At 46.9% G+C, this 25,975-nt stretch overlaps 1 long non-coding RNA gene across 1 annotated transcript in view; it reads right to left on the reverse strand.

The window, feature by feature from the left end:
• The window catches only part of LOC308591191, a 228,674-nt gene extending 203,251 nt beyond the window's left edge, over nt 1-25,423 (reverse strand). The window contains exon 1 of the long non-coding RNA XR_014010043.1: nt 25,244-25,423. This is a non-coding gene — a long non-coding RNA (uncharacterized lncRNA). The remainder of the gene's footprint in view (nt 1-25,243) is intronic.
• Nucleotides 25,424-25,975: the final 552 nt, after the last annotated feature.

Here is a 25,975-nt window from a genome sequence, read left to right on the forward strand (position 1 = left end):
ATCCTCGAAGCCTCCGATTTCTCGTGGGAAAACAAGGGCAGAGAGAGAGAGTAAGATTGCTGAAGGGGGCAAGGCAGCTGCCCCCTTCCTCTTGTTGTGGCTTGCAAGACTCCGGGTTTTGCCCGCCATGGAAATGAGGTGATGATTCTGTCTTCAGGACATAAATCAAAGTGTGCCTGGCTGGGTTGCCTTTGGCAGACTCTCCTTATTGGCTGGGATGAAGGGTTCCCAAAATGGCAGCTCTCTACCACTGGACCACAGGGCCGTGGCCACATTGGGTTCTGTTCCCACTCCCCAGGAAATGCATAGACCACCAGAGACTACATGTGGTGGTGGGGGAATCAGAGGAAGAAGTTGGTTGAGCAACAGCCGCCCAGAGTGGCTGGGGAAACCCAGCCAGATGGGCAGGTATAAATAATAATCATTTATTTATTTATATTATTTTGATGATGATGATGATGATGATGATGATGTCTCTCTGGACCTTGGTTCAGTAGGCTCCATCCTACCTGCCTAAAGATCATAAACCTCCAAGTGTTTCTATTTTCCAGAGAGTGTCCTGGAATTACAAAAGCCACCCCAGCTTCTGGGTGAGAGCCAGTGTGGTGTAGTGGTTAAGAGTGGTGGACTCGTAATCTGGTGAACCGGGTTCGCGTCTCCGCTCCTCCACATGCAGCTGCTGGGTGACCTTGGGCCAGTCACACTTCTTTGAAGTCTCTCAGCCCCACTCACCTCACAGAGCGTTTGTTGTGGGGGAGGAAGGGAAAGGAGAATGTTAGCCGCTTTGAGACTCCTTAGGGTAGTGATAAAGCGGGATATCAAATCCAAACTCTTCTTCTTCTTCTGATTTGATCCCAGAATGTCCCTATTTCTCCCCCACCAGTGCCGCCGCCTCTGAGCTTGGGGCGGTGGATGAGCGGGTGTTTGTCCTGAGCAACAGTGATGGCAGTGAGGGTTCACCCTGTTGCCTCTCCATGGTTGCTGTTGGCTCGTAGCAGCTGCTGCAGATCAAGCAAGGAGGAGGAGAGGGAGGCTGTGGCTACTGAAATCCAGCCCCATGTATTGCTCTGGCTCCGAGGGGCAGGTGGAGGGCAGGGCCACCCTGGGCAGGAAGGAAAGGGGGAGCGGAGTGGGATGCAAGGGGTCTTGATTTTTAAAAAATGTTTTGTGCATCTGCATCTAATCTTGCCCCTTTCTAAAAATTATTTATTGCTGTGTGACCTAGCCACTGTGATCCACACGACGGTCACCTCCAGACTTGATTATTGTAACTCACTCTACGTGGGGCTGCCCTTGAGACTGACCCAGAAACTCCAGCGGGTGCAGATAGCTGCGGCGAGACTCCTTACGGGGTCCTCGCTGCGAGATCACATTCACCCGGTGCTATACCAGCTGCACTGGCTCCCGGTGGAGTACAGGATCAGGTTTAAGGTGCTGGTTTTAACATTTAAAGCCCTCTACGGACTAGGACCCTCGTACCTACGGGACCGCCTCTCCTGGTATGTCCCACGGAGGACATTACGGTCTTCAAATAAAAACATCTTGGAGATCCCGGGCCACAGGGAGGTTAGGCTGGCCTTGACCAGAGCCAGGGCTTTTTTGGCCATGGCCCTGATCTGGTGGAACGCTCTTTCACAAGAGACTAGGGCCCTGCAGGACTTGACATCTTTCCGCAGGGCCTGCAAGACAGAGCTGTTTCACCAGGCCTTTGGCCAAGGCACAGTCTGACCTCCTCCCTCCTTCTGTAATCCTCATAGAACTCTAGCCCAATGGTTGCCATTAATTTGACTCTGAATTGATTTTAGAATGAATTGATTTTAGAATGTATTTCAATTAATTGATTGTGATTTTATGTTTACTGTGTTATTTTTACAGCTTCGGCTGGGGAGGGCAGGATATAAATAAAAAAAATATTATTATTATTATTATTATTATTTGTACATCTACAAAAGAATCAAATCAAATCAGGATTAAGTGGTTTACTCAAGATGGCGGAGGGTGTTTGTGCTGTGTCCCATTGGTGCAGTGGAAATGGTCTGCCGGAAGGGAACAAAAAATGGGAGGTCAAGGAAGGTCAGTTGGGGAGCGGAGGAGTGAGAAATGTCCCTATTTTCATCTGAGGAATGTGGGAGGGTACGAAAGGTGCTGTGGCCCCCATACCCAGCAGTGATCTGAACACAGAGCCGGAGTTTGCAGGGGAGCCCGTCTGGTTTAGGGCTCAGAGATGGCTGTGGAAGACAAAGACACTTGAGGCGGTTGGACAGGAACTCTCAGAAGAACCTCCTAGGGTCTTCAAGGCCTACAGAGCCTGGACCCTCATGGACACCTGAGGCTGAAGGCCCAGAGGCCTCCCACGACACACCACCAATCTGGCAGTACCAGGAGGGAGGCTGTGGAACGGAGGCGGAACGTCCATCTTCAGGCTGGCTCCGAAGTTCTCTCAAGTGGTTGGAGCATAGAACAGGTCTGCTTGTCCAAGCAAGTTGCTCACTAGGAGCTGTCCGTGGTCCTCCAGCCTTGTCGCTTCCCTTCCGGCATCAGACCAGAACATGACAAGAAGCCAGGGCTTCCTACACATACATGCCCCCCTCCGTCCAGACAAGCATTGGAGGACATATTCCAGTCAGGCCAAAGCACTCAGGGAAGGGGCTGTTGACAAGGTTCTGCCTGGGGAGAGTATCAGTAAGTAGCTGTGGAAGCCTGTTGGGCCACATTTGGCCCCTAGGCCTCAGGTCCCCCACCCCCCGCACTGAACAAGGGCACCCTATAAGCCACAGCAGACGCCATATTAGAATATGGGTTTTCCCCTGTGCGTAAGAAAAACAGCACACCCCTTTTAAGGTGACGCCTTAAAGCTGTGGGTTGTATTAGCCCTTATATTAACAATGAGCCGTCTTCAAAGTTAATCCTACACAGAATTAAAGAACATGACAAACTAAGGTTTATTGACGTCAACAGATCTCTGCATAGGGCAGGGATAGGACTGAAAGGTGTGGGGTTTTTTTAATCTTGCCTTGTTATTATATTTAGTAAGGGAAAAGATTTGAAATCAATCAGTCTAATGAATTAACCAATTAATTCTTGTGGTATATATCATATTGTATTGTATTGTATTGTATTGTATTGTATTGTATTGTATTGTATTGTATTGTATTGTATTGTATTATTATATTATAGTGAGTGGTACTATTTCTTTTATACTTTTATACTTATATAGAGACTTTTATAATCTCTATATTTCTGAACAAATAAATGCCGGCAAGAGAAAGCGACTGACAGATGGGTGGACGGTCTGAGGTGCTAGACATCTTAGCTCCAAATCTACAGCCATGATTGTGACCAACTCCAGCCATCCTCAATGGGCCGCATTCTTCAAGCTTTTTCCCGCCAATTTTAGCAAATTAAGTCTGAGTCTCAAGCTATATTAAGGAACGATATGGATCTCTGCTGATAACAACCTCCTCTCCCTCTCTCTCTCTCTCACTGTTAAACTTGATGATGCTATTAGTCTTGTGAGGATGGGGAATCTGATAACAAACAGGAATGAGAGAGAACTGCATGCCTGACAGAAAGGAAGGTGTGATGGCAGACAGTGGAAAAAGCTTCCCAGGAAAGTAGTGCAATATTCCTCACATTTTACCTTAAAGTGCGATGCCACATTGAACTCCAGTCTGTAAGCAGGGATTCACTGCTATGTTTTTCATCCTGTACTGGAATTCCTGACAAAAAATTCGCCCTGAGTGAGCATATTCCTTAGGAAGCTGCCTGATACCAAGTCAAGCCATTGGTCTATCTAACTCAGTATTGTCTACCCTGACTGGCAGCAGGTCTCCAAGACTTCAGACAAGGACATTGTATAATAATAAAAGGAGGGGTGTCCCTAGTTCTATAGGAATTCAGGAAGCTGCCTTATAGAGAGTGAAACCAATGGTACAGCAAGCTCAATACAGTGGTACCTTGGGTTAAGTACTTAATTCGTTCCGGAGGTCCGTACTTAGTCTGAAACTGTTCTTAACCTGAAGCACCACTTTAGCTAATGGGACCTCCTGCTGCCGCTGTGCCACTGCTGCACAATTTCTGTTCTCATCCTGAAGCAAAGTTCTTAACCTGAAGCACTATTTCTGGGCTAGTAGAGTCTGTAACCTGAAGCGTATGTAACCTGAAGGGTATGTAACCCGAGGTACCACTGTACTTCAAGAGACCTTTTCCATGCAAAGCAGATGCTCTAACCCTGAGCTATGACCTTTAATGCCAAGGTTGCAGGTTCGATCCCTGTATGGGGCAGCTGCATATTCCTGCATTGCAGGGGGTTAGACTAGATCAGGGGTCAGCAACCTAAGGCCCATGGGCCAGAAGCAGCCCATGGAGGTCGTTTGACAGGCCCATGAACAGCCCACAAACTGAGCTGCCCACTCTCGCGCTGTGCTAAACTAGCGTGGCACGGGGACTGACTTCTGTGCTGCAGAAAATCGCATCTGCGCAGACGCAGACGCTGGAAATCGCAGGCACGCGTGCTCACACGCAATCCGGCCCATGGAGGAATCTCTGTGGGACTGATCCGGCCCAGGCAAGATAAACCTTCCTGAACCCTGAACTAGATGCTCCTCAGGGTCCCTTCCGATTCTGAGTGTGATTCCCTTAAGGCATAAGAACGTGAGAAGCTGCCTTAAGCCTAGCCATTGATCCATCTAGCGCCGTTTTGTTTACTTTGACCAGGAGCAGCAACCTGGGGTTTCTGCCCCTACATGGAGATGATGGGGAATGAACCCGAAACCTTCTGCAGGTGTGTTCTGGCCCTTTCCCATGCCACCACACATTCCTCAGCGACAACCCCACCAGCCTCAGGACTGGGCATATGTGCAAAGGTGGATTCTCTTCTTTCAGTCTTTAATGCCACGATAACCCTGGCAGGCCGATGTTCTCAGGTATCATCAGCCCTTTTTATTCCAGCAACCAAGCTCAGACGCCCAGGGTGTAATCCGCTTATGACCATGGGAGGAAAGAATCCACCGCTGTAATTTCCTTTGGTTCTCTGATTTCATCTTCTGTTGTATGCAGCCGTGTAACAGCACATTTATAAGTAAGGGGTCCTTCCGTGACAGTCATAGCAGCTATGCGCCATTCTAAGTTTATGCAACCGTCTAAGATTATACAGTAATCTTATAATGATCATTAGGAATTCACTGCAGCAGTCATCATAGATCCCCCATGCATTGCCTTCCATCGGAACCTACTATTTTCTGCGGGCAAAAATGATTTGGAGTGTTCCAGTATCTCTTTTTTGGAGTGAGTCAAGTTGCGTTTTCCTTGAGGTGCCACTGTACAGAACAGAACTTGCACCCCGCTGTCTTAAAATTGTGTTTTCAGTGACCCTAAATACTTTGGGGTATCCACAACAACTCTTTCCACATCCTCTTCCTTCAGAGTGACCCTGGGAGCCAATCCTCACTGACTGACTTACCTCCTTTCACTCTGATTGGCTCCAATCAGCACAGAGGGTGAGAAGACTCCTTTCTCAGTGGCTAAAAAAGCTCCCCTTTAATGCTGATTGGGTGGACCTAGGGTGCTGGAGGCGGCGACCCTGCTGGGATATGGCTGCAGAAAAAGGAACAGGTTTTCAAGTCCCTGAGACCTTGCACCGATCTGGAAGTGCCAAGGGACCATCTTCACACAGAGCACTCCCTTGGGAATTAAACTGAGGGCATTTCGATGTACTTCAGTTTAAATTGGGAAAGCCTTTTGGAGGCCACATGACGCCGTCTCAGGAGCTGGCAGTCGGCATTATTTTCCATACCTGAACTGGAGGGATAATTCTGCCTGCTGCCAATGGGACCAAATAACATTTCAACCATTATCTCTCAGTGTGCGATGCGACGAATGCTGAGTTTCCCCTCCCCGTCACGCAACCCACCCCCTCCCCGAAATTGCATCTTTCACAACGGCCTGGAGAAATGCTGCCTCTCATCACCTGCACTGGCAGGGAGCCACGGCTCATCTCTCCGCTGTCGAAGTGCTTTCTGTCAGGGGGCTCTTTAAGCCATCAAAACACTGTCAGTTGTGGCGCCTAAGCCACAGCGAGAGGATGGCCCAATCCTTCTGGTCCTGCTATCATTGAGAACACAGAGACTCTGCAGAAAATGACATGATGAGAATGAACCATTTAAAAAAATAATAATGAGGCACATGGAGATGACTACGTATCCCATGTTTCCCTGCGTGTGCGAGAGAGGAAACCGCCAGAATGAGACAGAAAGTTCCACTTCCTCTTCCTGTCTGTGTCTTTTTCACATCCTGTGCTTTGGGGTACCAGCATTAGCTTGGAGAAGACTGGTTCGAAGGATGCCTCAGTCTCCCTAGTCAAAGGGAGCCTTCAGCACCCTAATGTACAACCCAGCCCACACTGCCCAGGCCTGAGAATGTGGCTCTTTCATCACCCTTGGAGTGTGAGGACGAGTATCCTGTTCCGGCAACCTGTTTTTTTTAAGTCCTCATTAAGATTTGTCGGGGACGCGGGTGGCGCTGTGGGTTAAACCACAGAGCCTAGGACTTGCCGATCAGAAGGTCAGCGGTTCGAATCCCTGCAATGGGGAGAGCTCCTGTTGCTCGGTCCCTGCTCCTGCCAACCTAGCAGTCCGAAAGCACATCAAAGTGCAAGTAAATAAATAGGTACCGCTCCAGCGGGAAGGTAAACGGTATTTCTGTGCGCTGCTCTGGTTCGCCAGAAGTGGCTTAGTCATGCTGGCCACATGACCCAGAAGCTGTACGCCGGCTCCCTCGGCCAATAAAGCGAGATGAGCGCCGCAACCCCAGAGTTGGCTGGACCTAATGGTCAGGGGTCCCTTTACCTTTACCTAAGATTTGTCTAATAAAACACATTTTTGCAAAGCAATTTCCCCCAGGACAATGCAATCTTGCACACCATTCTTGCTTATTTTACTGCATACACTTTACCCTGGTACATGCATCTTTGCGCCTTTTACTTGGCTGGAGAATCGCACTGCAAAATTTTGAAGGGTGACCATGTTTCAGTTTCTTTACATCATTTGAGAAAGTGCAGTTCACCTCCAAAGGGAGCCAAGCAGAGAGAACTTTCTAGAGGTCATATCCAAAACAAGCAAGGGAGTGGAGCAATTCCCCTATGAGGAACAGCAGCTTGGGACTTTCTAGTTTAGAGAAAAGGCGAGCAAGAGGGAACATGACAGAAATTTATAATATTGTGCATTTCGTGGAGAGAGTGGATAGGGGAAAGTTTTCTCCTCCCATAACACTGGAACTCGTGGACATCCATTTTGGAATATTTGAGGGAAGATAAAGGAAAGCAGTTCTTTCCACAGTGCAATAGCCAAACTCTGAAAATTGCTCCCACGAGAGGCCACCAACTTGGATGGCTTTAAAAGAGGATTTGACAGGTGTGTGGAAGAGAAGTCTATCAGTGGCTGCCAGCCATGATGGCTGTGCTTTGCCTGCATGGTCAGAGGCAGTGATGCTTCTGAACACCAGTTGCTGGAAACTGCAGGAGGGGAGAAGGCTCTTGTGTTCAAGTCCTGATTTTGAGCTTTTCAAAGGCATCTGATTGGCCACTGTGAGAGTGGGATGCTGGAATAGATGGACCATTGGCTTGATCCAGCAGGCTCTTCTTACATATATTCTTATGTCCTGCTCAAACCTGAATTCAGCCCCAGGTTCCATCAATAAGCAGATAAGAATCTGGATCAACTCTCTGTCCTTTGGCTGATTTAGTTTTTTGGCTGCCCATGTATATCAGAGAACCCAAGCTAGTATCTGAATTCGCTTCCTCCCCAGAGCTGCTCTTGTCAGGAACTCTCAACACACTTTTTTTTAAATGCTACTTTCTGAAACACTCCCAAACAGAACATTTAATCTGCCTGGAAGGAGATCGGAGAAGAGGGAAGGCAACTCAGGGGGGATAAGTTATTTATTTTTAAAATTATTATTAATTTTTTTGCAAAAAGAAGGAAAATGCCTAGAGTGAGTTATTTGCCTTCTAAATTAGTAACAATACTGGCATGTTGTTAAAAGGTTCTGTCTTCACCTCCCAACATCACGTTTATGACATATAACTATAGCTCGGAGGCGTTTGGTGTGGGCCTCCTTATTCTTACACACACACACACACACACACACACACACAAACTGGTAACAAGACATCCTTCCCTTCCCAGCACTGCATGCCAAGACACAACATTGTTCATGACTCAGTTTGTAAACCAAAGGCCGATACACACAACCAAATCAAGAACCGGTTTGCAAAACCGCTTAGAGTTTGGCTGGAACTGCCAGGATAGGAATGTGCTCCTGAACCTTTATAAGGCAAGGAGAGCCTGTTGTGAGTCTAGGACTCGCCACCCGCTATGAGATAAATAAGACACAAGGACACATGTATTTAAGGTTAATGGGCTAAATAAGGCCACATGGTTACAGCATGTGAGTGCTATTGGCTTAGGCACTGGATCAAACAATCTATGCATGACTCCATCCCGCTCAACGGGAAGTCATTTTGAGGGTTAACAACCAGTGGGAGGAGCTTGTTGATGCAAATACAACTGAAAGTTTCCCCTGATGTCACTGGGGGTCGTGCCATGGCCCTAGCCACCAGCAGGGCATCTGACAGGATACACAACCGCCTGGTCCCTTTAACGGAATACCCAAAAGGTAAGGGGTAGGTGATGGCCACAATCTGCCCTCCAACACACCACACATATTCCATTGCCTAACCGCCAATACCCAAAAGTTGTGACGGTTTGCTACAAGGTAGGCGGGTGGCGCTGTGGGTTAAACCACAGAGCCTAGGGCTTGCCGATCAGAAGGTTGGCGGTTCGAATCCCTGCGACGGGGTGAGCTCCCGTTGCTCGGACCCTGCTCCTGCCAACCTAGCAGTCCAAAAGCATGTCAAAGTGCAAGTAAATAAATAGGTACCGCTCCGGTGGGAAGGTAAACGGCATTTCCGTGTGCTGCTCTGGTTTGCCAGAAGCGGCTTAGTCATTCTGGCCACATGACCCGGAAGCTGTACGCTGGCTCCCTCAGCCAATAAAACGAGATGAGCGCCGCAACCCCAGAGTCGGTCATGACTGGACCTAATGGTCAGGGGTCCCCTTTACCTTACCTAGGTGAAAAACCAAGAGGCTGGAGCCAATTAGCCAAATGGATAAAAATTCCTACCAGGCTCCTTGGGCAACCAAGGCAACCAACCAAGGTCCATAGCAATGTCAGAGAGTAGATATGACCTAAAAGGAAGGTGGGCGGGTGAACCGTAGGATACCCAGAAACACAATGAGGGCACAGCACTGCCGTGACTGCTTAAGTGCAGCTAAACCCCGCCCCCAAGCCAGGCCAATTGGCTGGCCTGCAGGGGCGTGGCACAGCAGCCAGGTAACTGATGCAGGGGGCCAAAACGCCCCCCTTGCTGTTCGGGAACCGGCTCCTGCTCACAATGGGGAGAGGTCTTGCTCCACATGCATTGCAGACAGAAGCTCCCAGGTGAACTCCTTAGGGGCCTGTTTTTCCCACCTGCATGGTGTCAGGAGTTTGGGGATCTGCCACTTCAGGAGAGGGACACAGCTCAGGAGTAGAGCCAACTGCTTTGCACACAGAAGGTTCAGTCCCCAACATTTCCAGGTTGGGGTTGGACTGTCCTCTGCTGGAAACCCTGGAGATCTGCTGCCAGTCAGTGAAGGCTGTGCTGAGCAATATGAACCAATGGTCTGACTCAATATATGGCAGCTTCTCTGGTGTTTTTTTGGATGTTGAGCAATAGGCCAAGCTTTTCGTAAGCTTCTGCAAAGATATTTAGGATGGTTTGCCATCTCCAACTCCTCGAAAGATTCCATCAATGTGTGATGATAGATTGGGCAAGAGATGTGGGACATAACATAATGTTTGAAGATTGGGAAAGGTTGTGGAGGAAAGGGGTCAAGTTCACTGCATGTACGGTGTTAAAGGAAAATATTATGAAAATGATGTATAGATGGTACTTAACTCCTGTAAAATTAGCAAAGATTTATCATGACAGTGATAATCTATGTTGGAAATGTAAAGGAAAAAGAAGGTACCTTTTATCATATGTGGTGGACTTGCCCCAAGGTGAAAGACTTCTGGGAGAAGATTTATAATGAACTGGAAAAAATGTTGAAATATACATTTATTAAGAAACCAGAAGCCTTTCTTCTTGGAATAATAGGTTTGGAACTGCCCAAGAAAGATGTTAGACTGTTTTTGTATGCCACAACTGCAGCTAGAATTTTGCTGGCCCAAAATTGGAAACTACAAGAAGTACCAACAGTGGAGGAATGGCAGATGAAGATGATGGATTTTTGGGAGCTAGCCAACCTGACTGGAAGAGTCCGCGACCAGAAGGAGGAGGAGCACCAGGAGGAATGGATGAAATTTAAAGACTATTTAGCTAAATATGCTAAGATAACTTAAATAGAAATACTTGCAAGTACCAGATTGGCTTAGGATTTAAATATGTGATGTTATAGAATAATATGTTTAAAGTTACTATGAAAAGAAAGGAAGAAGTTAATAGACTAAGTAAATTTTGTTAGAAATTAGTTTTGGAAAACTGTTACAATGATATACATTGAAATTCAGCCAGGGGGATTTGAGGAAGTCACTTAACAATATTAATAATTGTGGAATAATTACAGTTAGGATTTATGTGTGTTTGTTTGTTTATAAATTTGGAAAATCAATTAAAAAATTTGGAAAAAAAGAGAAAAATTCCATCAATGGTGTCTCCAAAATTTTTTACACATCACCTGAGAAGACAGGCAAACTAATGCCAGTGTAGTGGAAGAAGCAAAGATCACCAGTGTCGAAGCAATGCTTCTTCAACATCAACTTCGTTGGACTGGTCATGTGCGGGTGCCTGATGATCGTCTTCCAAAGCAACTTCTCTATTAGTCCAAACTTAAAAATGGAAAGTGTAATGCTGGTGGTCAACATAAGAGGTTTAAAGACTCTCTCAAGGCAAATCTTAAAAAATGTAGTATAAACAAAGACAATTGGGAAACACTGGCCTGCAAGCGCTCCAGTTGGAGAACAGCCTTTACCAAAGGTGTCATGGGCTTTGAAGACACTCAAACTCAGGACGTGCTAAGAGGAAGGCACACTTGGCAAATCCACACCGTTATCAACTCCCACCCGGAAAACAATGTCCACACTGTGGAAGGACGTGTGGATCCAGAATTGGCCTCCACAGTCACTTACGGACTCACTTTTAAAACTGTGTTTATGGAAGACCATCTTACTCGGCTACGAGTGATCGCCAAAGAAGAAGACAGCAGCTTCCTGTGTTTCTGTGTGCCTGCTTTCAGTTTCCCATTTCCCATACTTCCATTCATTACCACATCACCTTCCTAGTTGTTTGCAAGTCTGCGTGAATGTTTGCAAGCATTTCCCCTGCACATTTTAAAAACGTTGCCCGATATGAATGCTTGTGCAAGAGATTTCTCCCTGCCTGAAATGCATTTCCCCATAAGATCTTCGCTGATCTATGCGTCTGCACGCACTGCTTTCCCTGCAATGTGTGGGCTTCTGTTTGCCTCTTGAGGTTGTTGCAGAACATTCTGGGAAGCATTGATCAAGAAGGCAAGCTATGTGCTGGCTTAGGCATGAGGGAAGGACCTTAGCCTGTGGGCTTCATGGAGCCATCCGAATGGCCACTGTGAGAACAGAATGCTGGACGAGGGACTCCATTGGTCTGATCCAGCAGGGCTTATATTCTTGTGGCGCTTGCAGAACATGCAGGAAGATCCTCCTTCGCCTCCTAGTTTGCAGTGAGACCATTCCACATCCACATGAGTTGCTGCTGAAGTTACTTTGACAGTCCCACAATGCAGATTCACCGACCCCAGTACTTTCCATAGAGAGGAGCCAGAAAGCAGAGCTGCCTCAGCCATTATTTATTAGCAACCTTCATTTTGAGATAAGGAAATGAGACATAGGGTGTCGCTCCCCGCCTCAAGAAAAATCTTGCTCAGTCACATAGAATTTGGATGTGTGCATCTTCATGTCAGGTTACAAGGGCTCCCCCTACTGCAGAGTTGGAAACAGTTCAGAGAAGGGCAAGCCAAACGATCAACAATGATCAATAATATAATAGAGAACAATTGAGGAGAGCTTGGCTGGATCAAGACCCTCTGGTCCAACATCCAAATGCCCACAATGAGAAGCCCACAAGCAGGAGCTGAGTTCAAGTCTCCCCACTTGTGATTCTCAGGAACAGGTATTCAGGGGCAAAAATGCCTCCAATGGGGGAGTGAGAACACAGGCAATGGTAGCTAGGAGCCCTTCAGATCCTCCATGAATTTGTCTGATCCTCTTTTTATTTTTTTAACCTTTTTATTCAAAATTAAAACAAAACATATTATCCAGAAACATATCATCCTTATTCCCCACCATTTTTCCTCCCTTCAGGTTTTTTAACAAATGTTAAATGGAACATTTTCTTCAATTCGTTGTATAGCATTTCCCAAATTTTTTTAATTACATTACAGTCCCACCACATATGATAAAATGTCCCCTCCTTTCCCTTACACTTCCAGCATACTGGTATATTTGAACTAGTTTTGTACATTTTCCCTAACTGCACTGGTGTTGTGTACCATCCCGATCCTCTTTTTAAAGCCATCCAAGTCGGTGGCCATCGCTGACTCTTGGGGAAGCGAATTCCATAGTTCAACTTTGGAAGAAAGACTTCATTTTGTCTGTCCCAATTTTTCTCCCAACATTCTGCTCTGTCCAGCATCCCTGAGTTCTATAGGTAACGACAGAGGGAGAAAAACACTTTTTCCATCCGCTTTATCTACCCCATGTATAATTTTGTAAGCTTCTATTGTGCCACATTTTCCATAAACGAACGTCGAACCCGTTCCTCCTAGGGGAGCTGCCCCATCTCCTGGATCATTTGCTTCTTTGCGGCAGATATTCTACACTGCACCTCAAGAGGGGACGTGGCTCTTTATAAGATCCAGGACATCTCCCCCATTTCTGATTGATGAGCATCAAAGCGCCAAGGAAACCTTTAAGGGGAAAAATTATTCAACCCGTCTCCCCCCCCCCCCCCGTCCTGAGAAGTTGCTCCTTTTTTGTGAGACCCTATAAATCCCTCTTGCAAAAAAACCCAAAAAGCTTTAATACACCCAAGGCGCCAAGACACTTGACCTGGGTTTGCCTGCAAACGGGGACACTTTCTGCTCGGCTGAGTTGGCTGGAGCCAAGCCTTTGCCTCCCATCCGCAGGCTGTCAATCCAGGTAATGGCTCCGAAAAGCCCTTATCTGTGACACATTAGATTTTCACCAAATTGCCTGGGTTCCAAGACCAGGCTCTTGCATGTGGTTGTGTGTGTAATACTGCAAAGAAGGAAGGGAGCAGCAACAACTCTCTCTCTGACACACACACACACACACACACACACACACACACTTCTTATTGGCTAGGGATGAAGGGACATGGAATTGGATCCAATTCACACTTTGCAGAAAAAGAAAATGCAAATGGGAACACAGCTGCCCTTTGAAAATTCGCACTTCCCCAACTTTTGCAATGCAGTTGTCCAACTGAGTCATTTGTACAGCAGTGCATGTGCTAAAATGTACATTAGTGCATCGGTTACTGAAAATAACATGCAAAATGCATCATATTAGGAGAAACGGCTTTGCAAAAATGTGTGTATTAGGGGAAATTGCATATAAAAATGTATACAGTAGGAGAAAAGCACACAAAAATGCCGGGTTTTGCTGGAACTTCAACCCCCACCCCCCAATTGCAGACTAGAAATGAGGAGGGCTGAATTTAAGACTGGAAGAGTGAGAAACTCAGAGGAACTAATTCTTGGCTAATGTTCAGCAAAATTTCCTGTGAACACCTGTTAGTACAAAACATGCAGATACAATTCAGAAAAAGCTTCTTCCACATTCTTCCTTTCCTTTCCTTTCCTTTCCTTCTCCCTTTTTCTTTTTTAGAAAACTCACTCCTGTCTTTGCTTTGCTTTGCTTTTTTAAAACACTTACTCCTGTGGGAGTGAGTTCCGCGGTTTAGCAATATGCTGCATAAAGAAGTACTTTGTCTGTTCTGAATTTTACAGCATTCATCTTCAGGTTCAGGGCGATGTTCTGATTATTGTCAGAGCCTGCTTATAGACTTCCAAAGCAACTACTCTATACCCAACTTAGGAATGGAAAGCGAAATACTGGTGGACAACAAAAGAGGTTTAAAGACGCTCTCAAGGCAAACCTATAAAATAAAAAAGTAACATAAGCACGGATAATTGGTCTGTGTCTGCTCCATTTGGAGAATACTAAAGGCATCATGGATTTCGAAGAAGGACGAAAGGGAAGAAACAAGCTAAAAGGAAGGCCTGTTTGGCAAATCCTTGCTGTGATCAACTCCCGCTTGGAAACCTATGTCCCCACTGTGGAAGAATGTGCAGATCCAGAATTGGCCTCCACAGTCATTTACGGACACACAGCTAAGACTGTGTTCACGGAAGACAATCTTAGTCATGAGTGATTGCTGAGAGAGAGAGAGAGATGTTCTCAGCTTATGGAAAGCCTTTCTTAGAGGCAGCACTTGGCAGAGGTTCTGGGGCAGCAAAACCCACGGGAACAGCTTAACTATGGCTTGGATGGGGACGGCATGACCCAGAACAGTAACTTCACCCTTGTTTTTAGCTAACAATGAATACAGATGGTCTTTTACTCACACCTATCCTGGAAGTCGGAGACTGTTCGGCAATGGAGACTCCCCCCCAAAAACCCCAGAATGGAATTAGACTGCTGCTGTTGGGAAAGAATGAGGTTCTTTCCCCTTGTTTCTTCTCTATCCCCTCCCTTAAAACTTTATTATTTATTTATTTATTTATTACATTTATACCCTGCCCTTCATCACAAAGGAGCCCAGGGCAGCAAACACAGATGAGCCGGTGTGTTGTAGAGATTACAGAGTCAGGCCCTATAGGACCTGGGAGACCAGGGCTCATATCTCCCACTTGGCTAGGAAGCTTCACAGACCCTCCAAGTGTCCCTGTTTTTCAGGTACAGTCCCGGACTTACATCCTGGTTTCTGATTTGCTCCTGGAATACCCCCACTTTTCCTTAGGACGTCTCTATTTCCGATGTAGAGGTATGGAGTTATCTGACCCCTAAGCAAGATGAAGGCAGTCTGGTATAGGGAATTTCTTTTAATGTTTTATTATGCTTTTTATATATGTTGGAAGCCACTCAGAGTGGCTGGGGCAACCCAGTCACATGGCTGGAGTATAAATAGTATAATAGTAATAATAACAATGGAATAGGCCTTCCCTATTTTCCTTAGAGAAATGTTGGAGGGTATGCACACATTGGGTATGTCCTTGGGCCTCTCTCAGTAATGTTTCCCAGTTACCTGTGAAGAGAAATTCAGGGTTATTTTAATTTTTTTAATATAATTTTTATTAATTTTCCATTTAACAATATATAATCACATCATTATTATCCACTTTACCTCTCTGGCTCTTTAGTCTATCGACTTCCTTCCCTCCGAACTCATGGCTTTCAAAATAAACCTTTATATCATAGCATTTTATACGTTTTCCAATTCTGATTAAACTCATTACAAAGTTCCTCAAAATTCAAATGAATATAAAAAGGAAGAAAGTTTCTCATTACAAGTCTTCAGACAACCCAACTAGTGTTGTCAATTGCTTACAATGGTCTTTCAAATTTGGTATGAATTTAGTCCAGTCTTTTTGGAATACTTGATCGTGCTGGTTTCGGATTTTCCCCGTCAGCTTTGCCAGTTCCGCAAAGTCCATCATTTTCATCTGTCACTCTTCTTTCGTTGGTCTTGTTGTGAGCATAAGACCACTCCAGGAATTGTAGCTCTGGGATCTCCTGACAACTTTCACAACCCTAAGGAAGCAACTGCTCCCAGAATCCATTGGGGCAAGCCATGACTGTTTACTTTATTTATTTGTTCTGTTGAATTTGGTTAGTCCCTTTATCTTGCCCACGGTAACCCAAAGCAACTTACACAAGTATTTCAAGCGGTATTCTCAACTGAAAAGCAGTCTGGCGATGTCTGAAGTAAGAATACAGGTAAACAGAGCCTCTGCCTGTTACAGATGAAGAATATTTAGAAAACTATGGAATAAAAGGAAACATCTTGGCAGAATTAGACTGATCCCTGTATTGTATAAATATAAGTTTGTAGGGAGGTAAAAAGAAATTATATAAGAAATATGTAACTATGCTGTATAAAGTAACGGATAGACAAAGTACAGTGAGATTAGTTGGAAGTCAGTTTTAAATTTCTTTTCTATAAATTTTATAATTGTATTCAATACCAGGAGTATATATGATGATAATTATATTAATCTTCTTATATCCTATAGTGTGGTGGCTTGTTTGATTCTTCTGTTATTTGTTTGTTTGATTGTATGTTTGTTTACTTGTATGTACGTCTGTTTTTCATAAATGTATTTATTTTAAATTAATAAAGATATATTTTTTAGAAAAAAGAATGACGAGCAGCAGCGAGGTTGGGGATTGGCTCGCGAGAATGTTCCTTTAAAGTGGTACGAGACTGCTTTGAATGCATAGCGCAGGCGGACCCTCTGTCTAATTCTCTGTGTGATAGTAGTAGCAGAGGCGGCAGATCTGCTCTCGGGGGGAGAGACGAAACAAAGGGGTCTGTCAGCCAGAACGTGTACTTTTAAGGTTGAAGAGAGATGAGGAAAACAGAAGGAGAGGGGAGGAAGGCAAGGCCAACCACCCGATTCACTTTTGCAATATCTATGCTGGTGTGGGAGGGCAGGAATTGACAAAGGCCAGAGGGATCCAAGAACCATGCCTGGAAACCCAGGAGCCAAATGGATTTATGGGTTTGGTGGGCGAAGTTTACAAGATTCCAAGCAAGCAGCTTCTAAGCTTGTTCTCTGGGATGTTTGGCTTTTGTGCAAGCAGGCACACAAAGGAGCCAAGCGTCTCTTGGCTCTCGAGACAATCCGGCTTGGCAAAGGAAGGCTGGATCCGGCCACAGCTCCTTGGGGGGAAATCAACATTGCGGGCAGAAACCGAAGAAGAGCCTGGCTGCTGGATCAGGGCCCTGCCCCCACAAAAGCCCGGCTGACCAATCAGATGCTCCCCACTTGGGATTCCCGGCAGATGGTATTCTGGGAAATAGAATTGGCAGCTACACCCAGAGCCGGAGCATCGTTTCTCAGTTAAAGGGTTTAAAATAGGGAATGGGCCCAAGGCAGACATCTTCCGTAGGGTTGCCAGGTCAGACCCTGAGTTTTCAGGGCCCAAACAATTTGCGGAGACGGAGGTTAATTGGGAGATGGGAGAAGGGAGGGGTGAAGAGCATCCCCGGCCCCTGACTCTATGTAATAATTTGTAGCTGGATCCTGCTGGGCTGAAGCTTGTAGGCTGCATGCTAAAATAATAATAATAAAAATTAAGGCTCTCTCACCCACCTGGAGATTTAAGCACCGCCCTTGCCAGCTTGGAGTGGGGCAGGCCTAAGAAGGTAAGAAGGCCCTGCTGGTTCAGGTCCATGGCTCCTCTGGTCCAGCGTCCTGTTCTCACAGTGGCTGACCAGATGAGTCCCTTTCCTGTGGTTTCCAGCAATGCATACTCAGAAGCACTGGCGAAGTCAGAGCATAGCCATCATGCCTAATAGCCATTGATAGCCCCCTCCCGCGGGAATTGGTCTGTTCCTCTTTTAAAGACATCTAGGTTGGTAGCCATTACTGCCTCCAGTGGCAGTGAGTTCCGCAGGTCAGCCCTAGTCATCAGTGGGTCCTGCATGGTGCTGGGACCCTACCACCTGCTCAACAATGTTGCCCCCTCGGACACAGGTTTTCAGCAGCCCAATTTTGCCTAGTAATGCACCTCGATTGAGGGCTGCGTACCCCCCTCGCCTTTCCTCAATGTCCTCCCCTTCCCCATCTCAAAGCCCAGGCCCGCCTCTGCTTTTCCAGGCGCAGCAAGAACGCGTCTCGTGCGGCATCAGCGCCGGTGGTGGTGGTGGTGAGCGACTCTCGCAGCTCAGACTGCAAATCTTTCAGAGGATTAGGGTTTAACTTCAAATAGAAGAATGTAAATGTGTCTGGCTCCGCAGTGGCTGGAAACTTCGCGCTGGAGCCAAAGTTGGTCCGTACTTGGCGATGACGAGCCGTTTGTCTGCCCACCCCGGTCACATTCCAGCTCTCAGGATGGAAAACATTTCGGAGAGAGCATGGGCCACGCTCGCTCGTGGGTGTCGTGCGGCAGGACCGCAGGCCCGGAAGTGGGGAGGGTTCTCGGTGCGTGCCAGTGTTTGCGATGGGGACTCAGGGCAGTAAGAGGAGCCATATACCTTCTAGTCCATCTTGTTCTCACAGAGGCCAATCAGATGTCTCAATGGGAAGCCCAGAAGCAGAACCTGAATACAGTGGTACCTCGGTTTACGAACTTGATCCATTCCGGAAGTCCGTTCTTCAACCAAAACTGTTCTTAAACTGAGGCGCAGTTTCCCTAATGAGGCCTCCCGCCGCCGGTGCCCTTCCACCATTCGGATTCCGTTCTTAGACTGAGGTAAAGTTCTCAAACCAAGACACTATTTCCAGTTTTGCGGAGTTTGTAAACCAAATCGTTTCTCTCTGCTTGCAGAAACTGGTACAGTGGTACCTCGGGTTAAGTACTTAATTCGTTCCGGAGGTCTGTACTTAACCTGAAACTGTTCTTAACCTGCAGCACCACTTCAGCTAATGGGACCTCCTGCTGCCGCCACGCCGCCAGAGCACAATTTCTGTTCTCATCCTGAAGCAAAGTTCTTAACCTGAAGCACTATTTCTGGGTTAGCGGAGTCTGTAACCTGAAGCGCATGTAACCTGAAGCGTATGTAACCCGAGGTACCACTGTATTCAGAAGCATTACTGCCTCTGATAGTGAGGGCAGAGAGCATGGCCACTGGGGCTAGCAGCCATTGCTATCCTCCAGGAATTTGTCCAATCCTCTTTCAAAGCCATCCTAGTTAGCCGCCATCACTGCCTCCTGTGGGAGTGAGTTCCACAGTTTAACTATGTGTTGTGGTACCTTCACCCCGGTATGGCTCCCCTTTATCACACACACAGCCCAACAAGACAACGACAAAAATCCACCAACAGCATACAAGTCAATATGGCTAACCTGATCCAAAACACACACACCCCACCCCACGCACACATGAAAACAAAGACCACCACAGCCAACCACAAATGAACAACCACACCCTAGGCCAACCCCAGCCTCTCTCACCACCAAAGGAACACAAGTGAACAGCAAAGAAACTGCACAAGCAAGGCTGACACCAAACCCTACAAATAGTAAGTAAAATAGAAACATCGCCACCCGACCCCACTCCCAACCATCTTTCCCCCCCCCCACATCTTTCCCCCTTTTCTTCCTAATGTCTCAACAAATGAAACTGATTTGTAAAAATGTTACATGGGGGGGGGGAATACGAGAGAGAGACATTGCACACACTTTTGTAAATCAAGAAAATCTTCAATAATAATAATAATAATAACTAAACTATGCGCTGTGGTAATCACGCGAAAGGCTTCTTGCGTGTTCTGAACCTACGGCCAATTTGCTTCCCTGAGGTGAAGAGACTTTCTCATTTCTCTGGTCTTTGCACACTTGCAAAGGTCCTCTCTCTCCCCCAGTCCTTAACCACACTTCGCTCCATCTCTACACTTAGAAAAGAGAGAAAAGGCCACAAAAGGCTGTCTAGCCATTTGGCTTTCCTCAAAAGTCACTCAGATCCTCAGGTGAGACAAATGCATCTTGAAAACAAGGTGTGAGGAACGGGGATCACACAGGGTGCTCGAGAGTTCGCCGCGTTGAAACTAAGAATATAAAAAGAGCCCTGGTGGATTGAGCCAAAAACTCATCTCATCCAGCATCTTGCTCTCACAGTGGCCAAGCAGATGATGCTTCCAGGAAGCTGCAAGCATGATGTGATATGCACGAAATAAATGTGATCAAGGTTTGTTTTTTAGTTATTTTCTCTGTTCTGTTTTCCTTTCCTTTTTCCTATACAGGCGCCCAGGTGAGAGCTGGGTGAATGTGCCTTCTCTTCTTCCAGTCTCCCACCTTGTTATTCTGTTTTCAGCTGTGAAACTCTGGAGGGGAATCCAGCCCGCAAGGCTGAGTGGAGCTTTTTGGGCATAAGCAGTGAGTGATCTCAGAAACAGCATCTGCCCATGAGAGGCTTCCAAGCTGTACTAGACCCAGCAAGTATTTCGGGGGTAAACCAAGACCAGCCGTCTGATTGCTGAGCGGTTTCTGTGGCTAGCCTGTCAGGACTGCAAGCGGAGAAATCCCCATCAAGCCTTTATTGCAAAGATTTGCGGTAAGCCGACTCCAAGCCCCGGACGTCTGCCTCTGTTTAAGGTCGCAGCTGAGCGGCTTTATGCAAGTGCCTCCTGCAAGCAATTGATTGCAAATATCATACCCTCCAACATTTCTCCAATGAAAATGGGTTGTCATCATCATCATCATAAAAATAATAAAAATACCCCACCTATCTGACCGGGTTGCCCCAGTCACTCTGGGCAGCTTCCAACATATATAAAAACATATAAACATTTTTTTTAAAAAAAAACTTCCCTAAACAGGGCTGCCTTCAGATGTCTTCTAAAAGTCAGATACAGTGGTACCTCGGGTTACATACGCTTCAAGTTACATCCACTTCAGGTTACAGACTCCGCTAACCCAGAAATAGTACCTTGGGTTAAGAACTTTGCTTCAGGATGAGAACAGAAATCGTGCTCTGGCGGCGCGGCAGCAGCAGAGGCTCCATTAGCTAAAGTGGTGCTTCAGGTTAAGAACAGTTTCAGGTTAAGAACGGACCTCCGGAACGAATTAAGCACTTAACCCGAGGTACCACTGTAGTTGTTTATTTCCTTGACATTTGATGGGAGGGCGTTCCACAAGACGGGTGCCACTACTGAGAAGGCCCTCTGCCTGGTTCCCTGTAACCCCACTTCTCACAGGGAGGGAACCGCCAGAAGGCCCTCGGAGTTGGACCTCAGTGTCCAAGCTGAATGATGGGGATGGAGATGCTCCTTCAGGTATACTGGGCCGAGGCCGTTTAGGACTTTAAAGGTTGGCACCAACACTTTGAATTGTGCAGGGAAATGTGCTAGGAGCCAATGTAGGTCTTTCAGGACCGGTGTTATATGGTCTCGATGGCCACTCCCTGTCACCAGTCTAGCTGCCACATTCTGGATTAGTTGTGGTTTCCAAGTCACCTTCAAAGGTAGCCCCACATACAGTGCATTGCAGTAGTCCCAGCGGGAGATAACCAGAGCCTGCACCACTCTGGCGAGGCAGTATATACCCCACCTATCTGACTGGGTTGCCCCAGCCACTCTGGGTAGTTTTCAATATACAGTGGTACCTCGGGTTACAGATGCTTCAGGTTACATACGCTTCAGGTTACAGAGTCCGCTAATCCAGAAATAGTACCTCGGGTTAAGAACTTTGCTTCAGGATAAGAACAGAAATCGCACGGTGGCAGCGGGAGGCCCCATTAGCTAAAGTGGTACCTCAGGTTAAGAACAGTTTCAGGTTAAGAATGGACCTCCAGAATGAATTAAGCTCTTAACCTGAGGTACTACTGTATAATATAATAAAACATTAAACATTGGGAAAACCCTTCCCTATACTGTGCTGCCTTCAGGTGTCTTCTGAAGGTGGTGGGGTGACTTATCTCCTTTGCTTGGGGACTGCCTAACTCCATACCCTCTAACATTTCTCCAGTGAAAATAGGGACATCTCAAGGAAAAGCGGGACATTCTGGGATCAGATCTGGAACCCTCACGGCTTCTGTAAATCCGGGACTCTTGGAGGGTCTGTGTTATGGGGTAGGCCCTAGAGATGGAGGCTAATTGGGAGATGTGTAGATCTGTGCCGGTGTAGAGGTGTAGAGGTGCTGGGCTCAAGCTTGCAAACTGCATGCACACCCACCCATCCATAAATGGCACTCAAACCCACCAGGAGATCCAAACCCTTCACCTGCTACATGGAGTGGGGCGGGAAACCCTAGAGAGTTCAGGTCAAACCTGGAGGTCTGGCAACTCTACTGGGTTCTCCACACACACACACACACACACACACACACACACACACACACCTTTGCTCTAACTACTATACCACACTGCCCCTCCAAAACAAGTGGCTGTGTTGTGGTACCTCATGCTTAAACGGCAGAGCTGGCGATGCAAGACTCCTCCACTCCCTGCTAAGGACTTTGGCCCTATGCATCTGGAAGAAACCCAGGAGGAGCAACTTCAGTAGCCATCTGCCAAGGCGTCTCTGCCATGCCATGATACCAAGCAGATAACACTGGGAAACCTCAAAGAGAACAGTGTGGGCATTGCAGAGTTCCCAAGCCTTGGCAGCCAGCCTCCCCCAGCCTCGTTAACGCAATCGCTCGGCCTTCTCGTTAACGCCGGCGGCATCGTCGAAGCCACCTGTTCCTCTCAAGGCCAACTTTTGATAAGCCAGCTGGGTTCCCACAGATATTGAGAAAGAGGAATGTGTGGGTCAGGCCACTGTTTTGGCTCTGAATCATTCCATTACCTCTGTCCCTCTCAGATCCTTTCTTTAAAACAATTCTCTCTCCCCTCTCCATTAGAAAGGGGATCTTCCATTAAAACTGGGCTTGGGGAACCTGTGCTCCATTGAAGGGTAGGACTCGAACCTATGGCTTAAAGTTGGAGGTTTGAAAGCAGAGGTTGGGTGGCCACCTGTCATGGGTGTTTCAGCTGAGATGCCTGCATTGCAGAGGGTTGGACTAGATGTCCCTTGGGTTTCCTTCCAACTCTACAATTCGGGCCCTACCCTCAAAGAACCATCATCTCTCTAGATATTTTGCGCCAGAGCACCACATCTGGCTGGGGCTGGTGGGCATTGTGGTCCAAAACATTGTGCCAAGTCTCTCCGTCGACTGCCTGATCTGGCAAGGCACATACCCCGGCTCTTATAGCGAGGTCTTGCCCTCTGTTGACAGAATTCCACTCTCTTGGCTAGCAAAGGGAGAAGAGCAGTCATAAAAGGGAAGAGTTATCATTCGTTCCTCTGCCGAGTTATAAATAGGAAGACAAAGCCAGGCCACACACTGCTACTCGGCAGGTTTATATTACAGATGGAGAGAGAGAGAGAGAGAGGTGCAGGCGACCGCACATCTATATCTATCTAAATATATATGGAGACAGCTTTTGGGGTTGCAGTGCATTAAATAGAGTCAGTGTGTGGTCCAAAGGAAGGGATTTTGCAGCAAGCTTCTCCTCCGTCGCTTGAAACCAGGGGTAGGGAGACTCAGGCCTGGCAGTCAAATATGGCGCTCCTAAGCCTCTCTGCCTATACCTCCGAGCTCTCCACAGGCCACAGCTCTCACCGGGCCTGCTTCTCACTGTTTGCTCGTGCGGATCGTGTCCTTGAACTCTGGCCCTTCCTTGCCTAGATTGAAGATGGAGAGGGAAGTGCACAGAAACTGCCCAACTGTACAGAGTTAAAATTGGCATCCGTTGCTCCATCCAGTTTTGTCTCTGGCCCTGCTCACCAGCAACATGCGGCCCCCGAAAAGTTGCCCAGAAGGAAATGTGGCCCTTGGGTGGGAAGAGGTCCCCATACCCATGCTTTAATTTCTTGGTAATGCTTGGAGGTAGAACAGTATCTGCCATGGCCAGGAAAGAGTTCTCATCAAAGCTCCAGGCATTTTAAGTGATACTTAGATATAATAATAATAATAATAATAATAATAATAATAATAATAATAATAATAATAATAATAATTTATACTCCGCCCATCTGGCTGAGTTTCCCCAGCCACTCTGGGCGGCTCCCAATCAAGTGTTAAAAACAATACAGCATTAAATATTAAAAACTTCCCTAAACAGGGCTGCCTTCAGATGTCTTTTAAAAATAGGATAGCTGCTTATTTCTTTGACATCTGATGGGAGGGTTATTTGTGGCCCATAGGAATTCGTTCATTCCCCCCCCCCCAAAAAAAATAGTCTGGCCCCCCACAAGGTCTGAGGGACAGTGGACTGGTCCCCTGCTGAAAAAGTTTGCTGACCCCTGCTCTAAACACCCGCTGTCATGGTCTAAATATAGGGGAGAGAACAGGCTGCTTTAGGCCAGTGGAGGGATTGTGCTGCAGCCTAGATGGCACTCTTGAGCCACGGATGCTAGTCTGCAAATCTGGCTGAAGAAAGAGAGGACAGGTGAGGTTGGAGATGAGGCGATGGACACCCTACCCCCCACACCCCTGGAGCCTTAACACTGGATTCAGTTTCTGAAAGCACTTTGGGCTTGGGTCAACAATTGCACCGTTTGTGGAAGGGCTGTGGCTCTGGGGGTAGAGCAACTGCCTTGCAAGCAGAAGGCCCAGGCTGAACCCAAAGCATCTTCAGAGTCCCTGCCTGAAACCTGGAGAGCTGCTGCCAGCCAGTGTTCCTGGAATGTCGAGAGATACAGGAACACCAGCCTGCAGCAGGGGACGGCATCAGGTGGACCAAACAACTAATTTTGAACAAAACAACATTGTGATTATTATTTTATTATAGCGTGTGTGCTTTACAGGCGATCAGCCTTCTTTATGGTCCAGCTTTCACTTCCATACATCACTACTGGGAAAACCATAGCTTTTACTATACGGACCTTTGTTGGCAAGGTGATGTCTCTGCTTTTTAAGATGCTGTCTAGGTTTGTCATTGCTTTTCTCCCAAGAAGCAGGCGTCTTTTAATTTCGTGGCTGCTGTCACTATCTGCAGTGATCATGGAGCCCAAGAAAGTAAAATCTGTCACTGCCTCCATTTCTTCCCCTTCTATTTGCCAGGAGGTGATGGGACCAGTGGCCATGATCTTCATTTTTTTGATGTTGAGTTTCAGACCATATTTTGCGCTCTCCTCTTTCACCCTCATTAAAAGGTTCTTTAATTCCTCCTCACTTTCTGCCATCAAGGTTGTGTCATCTGCATATCTGAGGTTGTTGATATTTCTTCCGGCAATCTTAATTCCGGCTAGGGATTCATCCAGCCCAGCCTTTCGCGTGATGAATTCTGCATATAAGTTAAATAAGCAGGGAGACAATACAGAGGACGAGATGGGTGGATAGTGTTCTCGAAGCTACCACGATGAGTTTGGCCAAACTGCGGGAGGCAGTGGAAGACAGGAGTGCCTGGTGTGCTCTGGTCCATGGGGTCACGAAGAGTCATAGAATCATAGAATCATAGAATCATAGAGTTGGAAGAGACCACAAGGGCCATCGAGTCCAACCCCCTGCCAAGCAGGAAACACCATCAGAGCACTCCTGACATATGGTTGTCAAGCCTCTCCTTAAAGACCTCCAAAGAAGGAGACTCCACCACACTCCTTGGCAGCAAATTCCACTGTCGGACATGACTAAACAACAACATCATATAAGCCCTACTTTGAATTCATCATGAATCGTATTCATTTTCTGGGGAAGGGGCTGTAGCTCAGTGGTAGGGTGCCTGCTTGGCATGCAGAAGGTTCAACCCCCGCCCTTTGCATGTATTTAAACAAGCCCTTAATTCGTTAACCATGAGGACTAGGAGCTGGCTTTATTTTTTTTTTAGAAGGGCTGCAGCTCAGAGGAAGGGCACCACGCCTGGGACCCAGGTTCAGTCCTCAGCATTTTAGCCCAGTTGGTAGAGCACAGGGCTCTTAATCTCAGGGTTGGGGGTTCAAGTCCCACACTTGCAAAAGATTCCTACGTCACACGGGGCTGGACTACATGATCCTCGTGGTCCCTTCCAATTTGAAGATTCTCTATCTTCAGCTCAGGGTGGACAATGCAAGATGGACCGACGCAACGGCACCATATAAGGCAGCTGCCTGTGTTCCTTTTTCTCTGCCATTCATCTCAAGTCAAGGGCGGCAGAAGAACCATCTCTCTAGAAAGACCCCCAAGGGC

The sequence above is a fragment of the Podarcis bocagei genome (assembly GCF_964188305.1).
Source record: "Podarcis bocagei genome assembly, chromosome: 7".
Classification (NCBI taxonomy): Eukaryota; Metazoa; Chordata; class Lepidosauria; order Squamata; family Lacertidae; genus Podarcis; species Podarcis bocagei.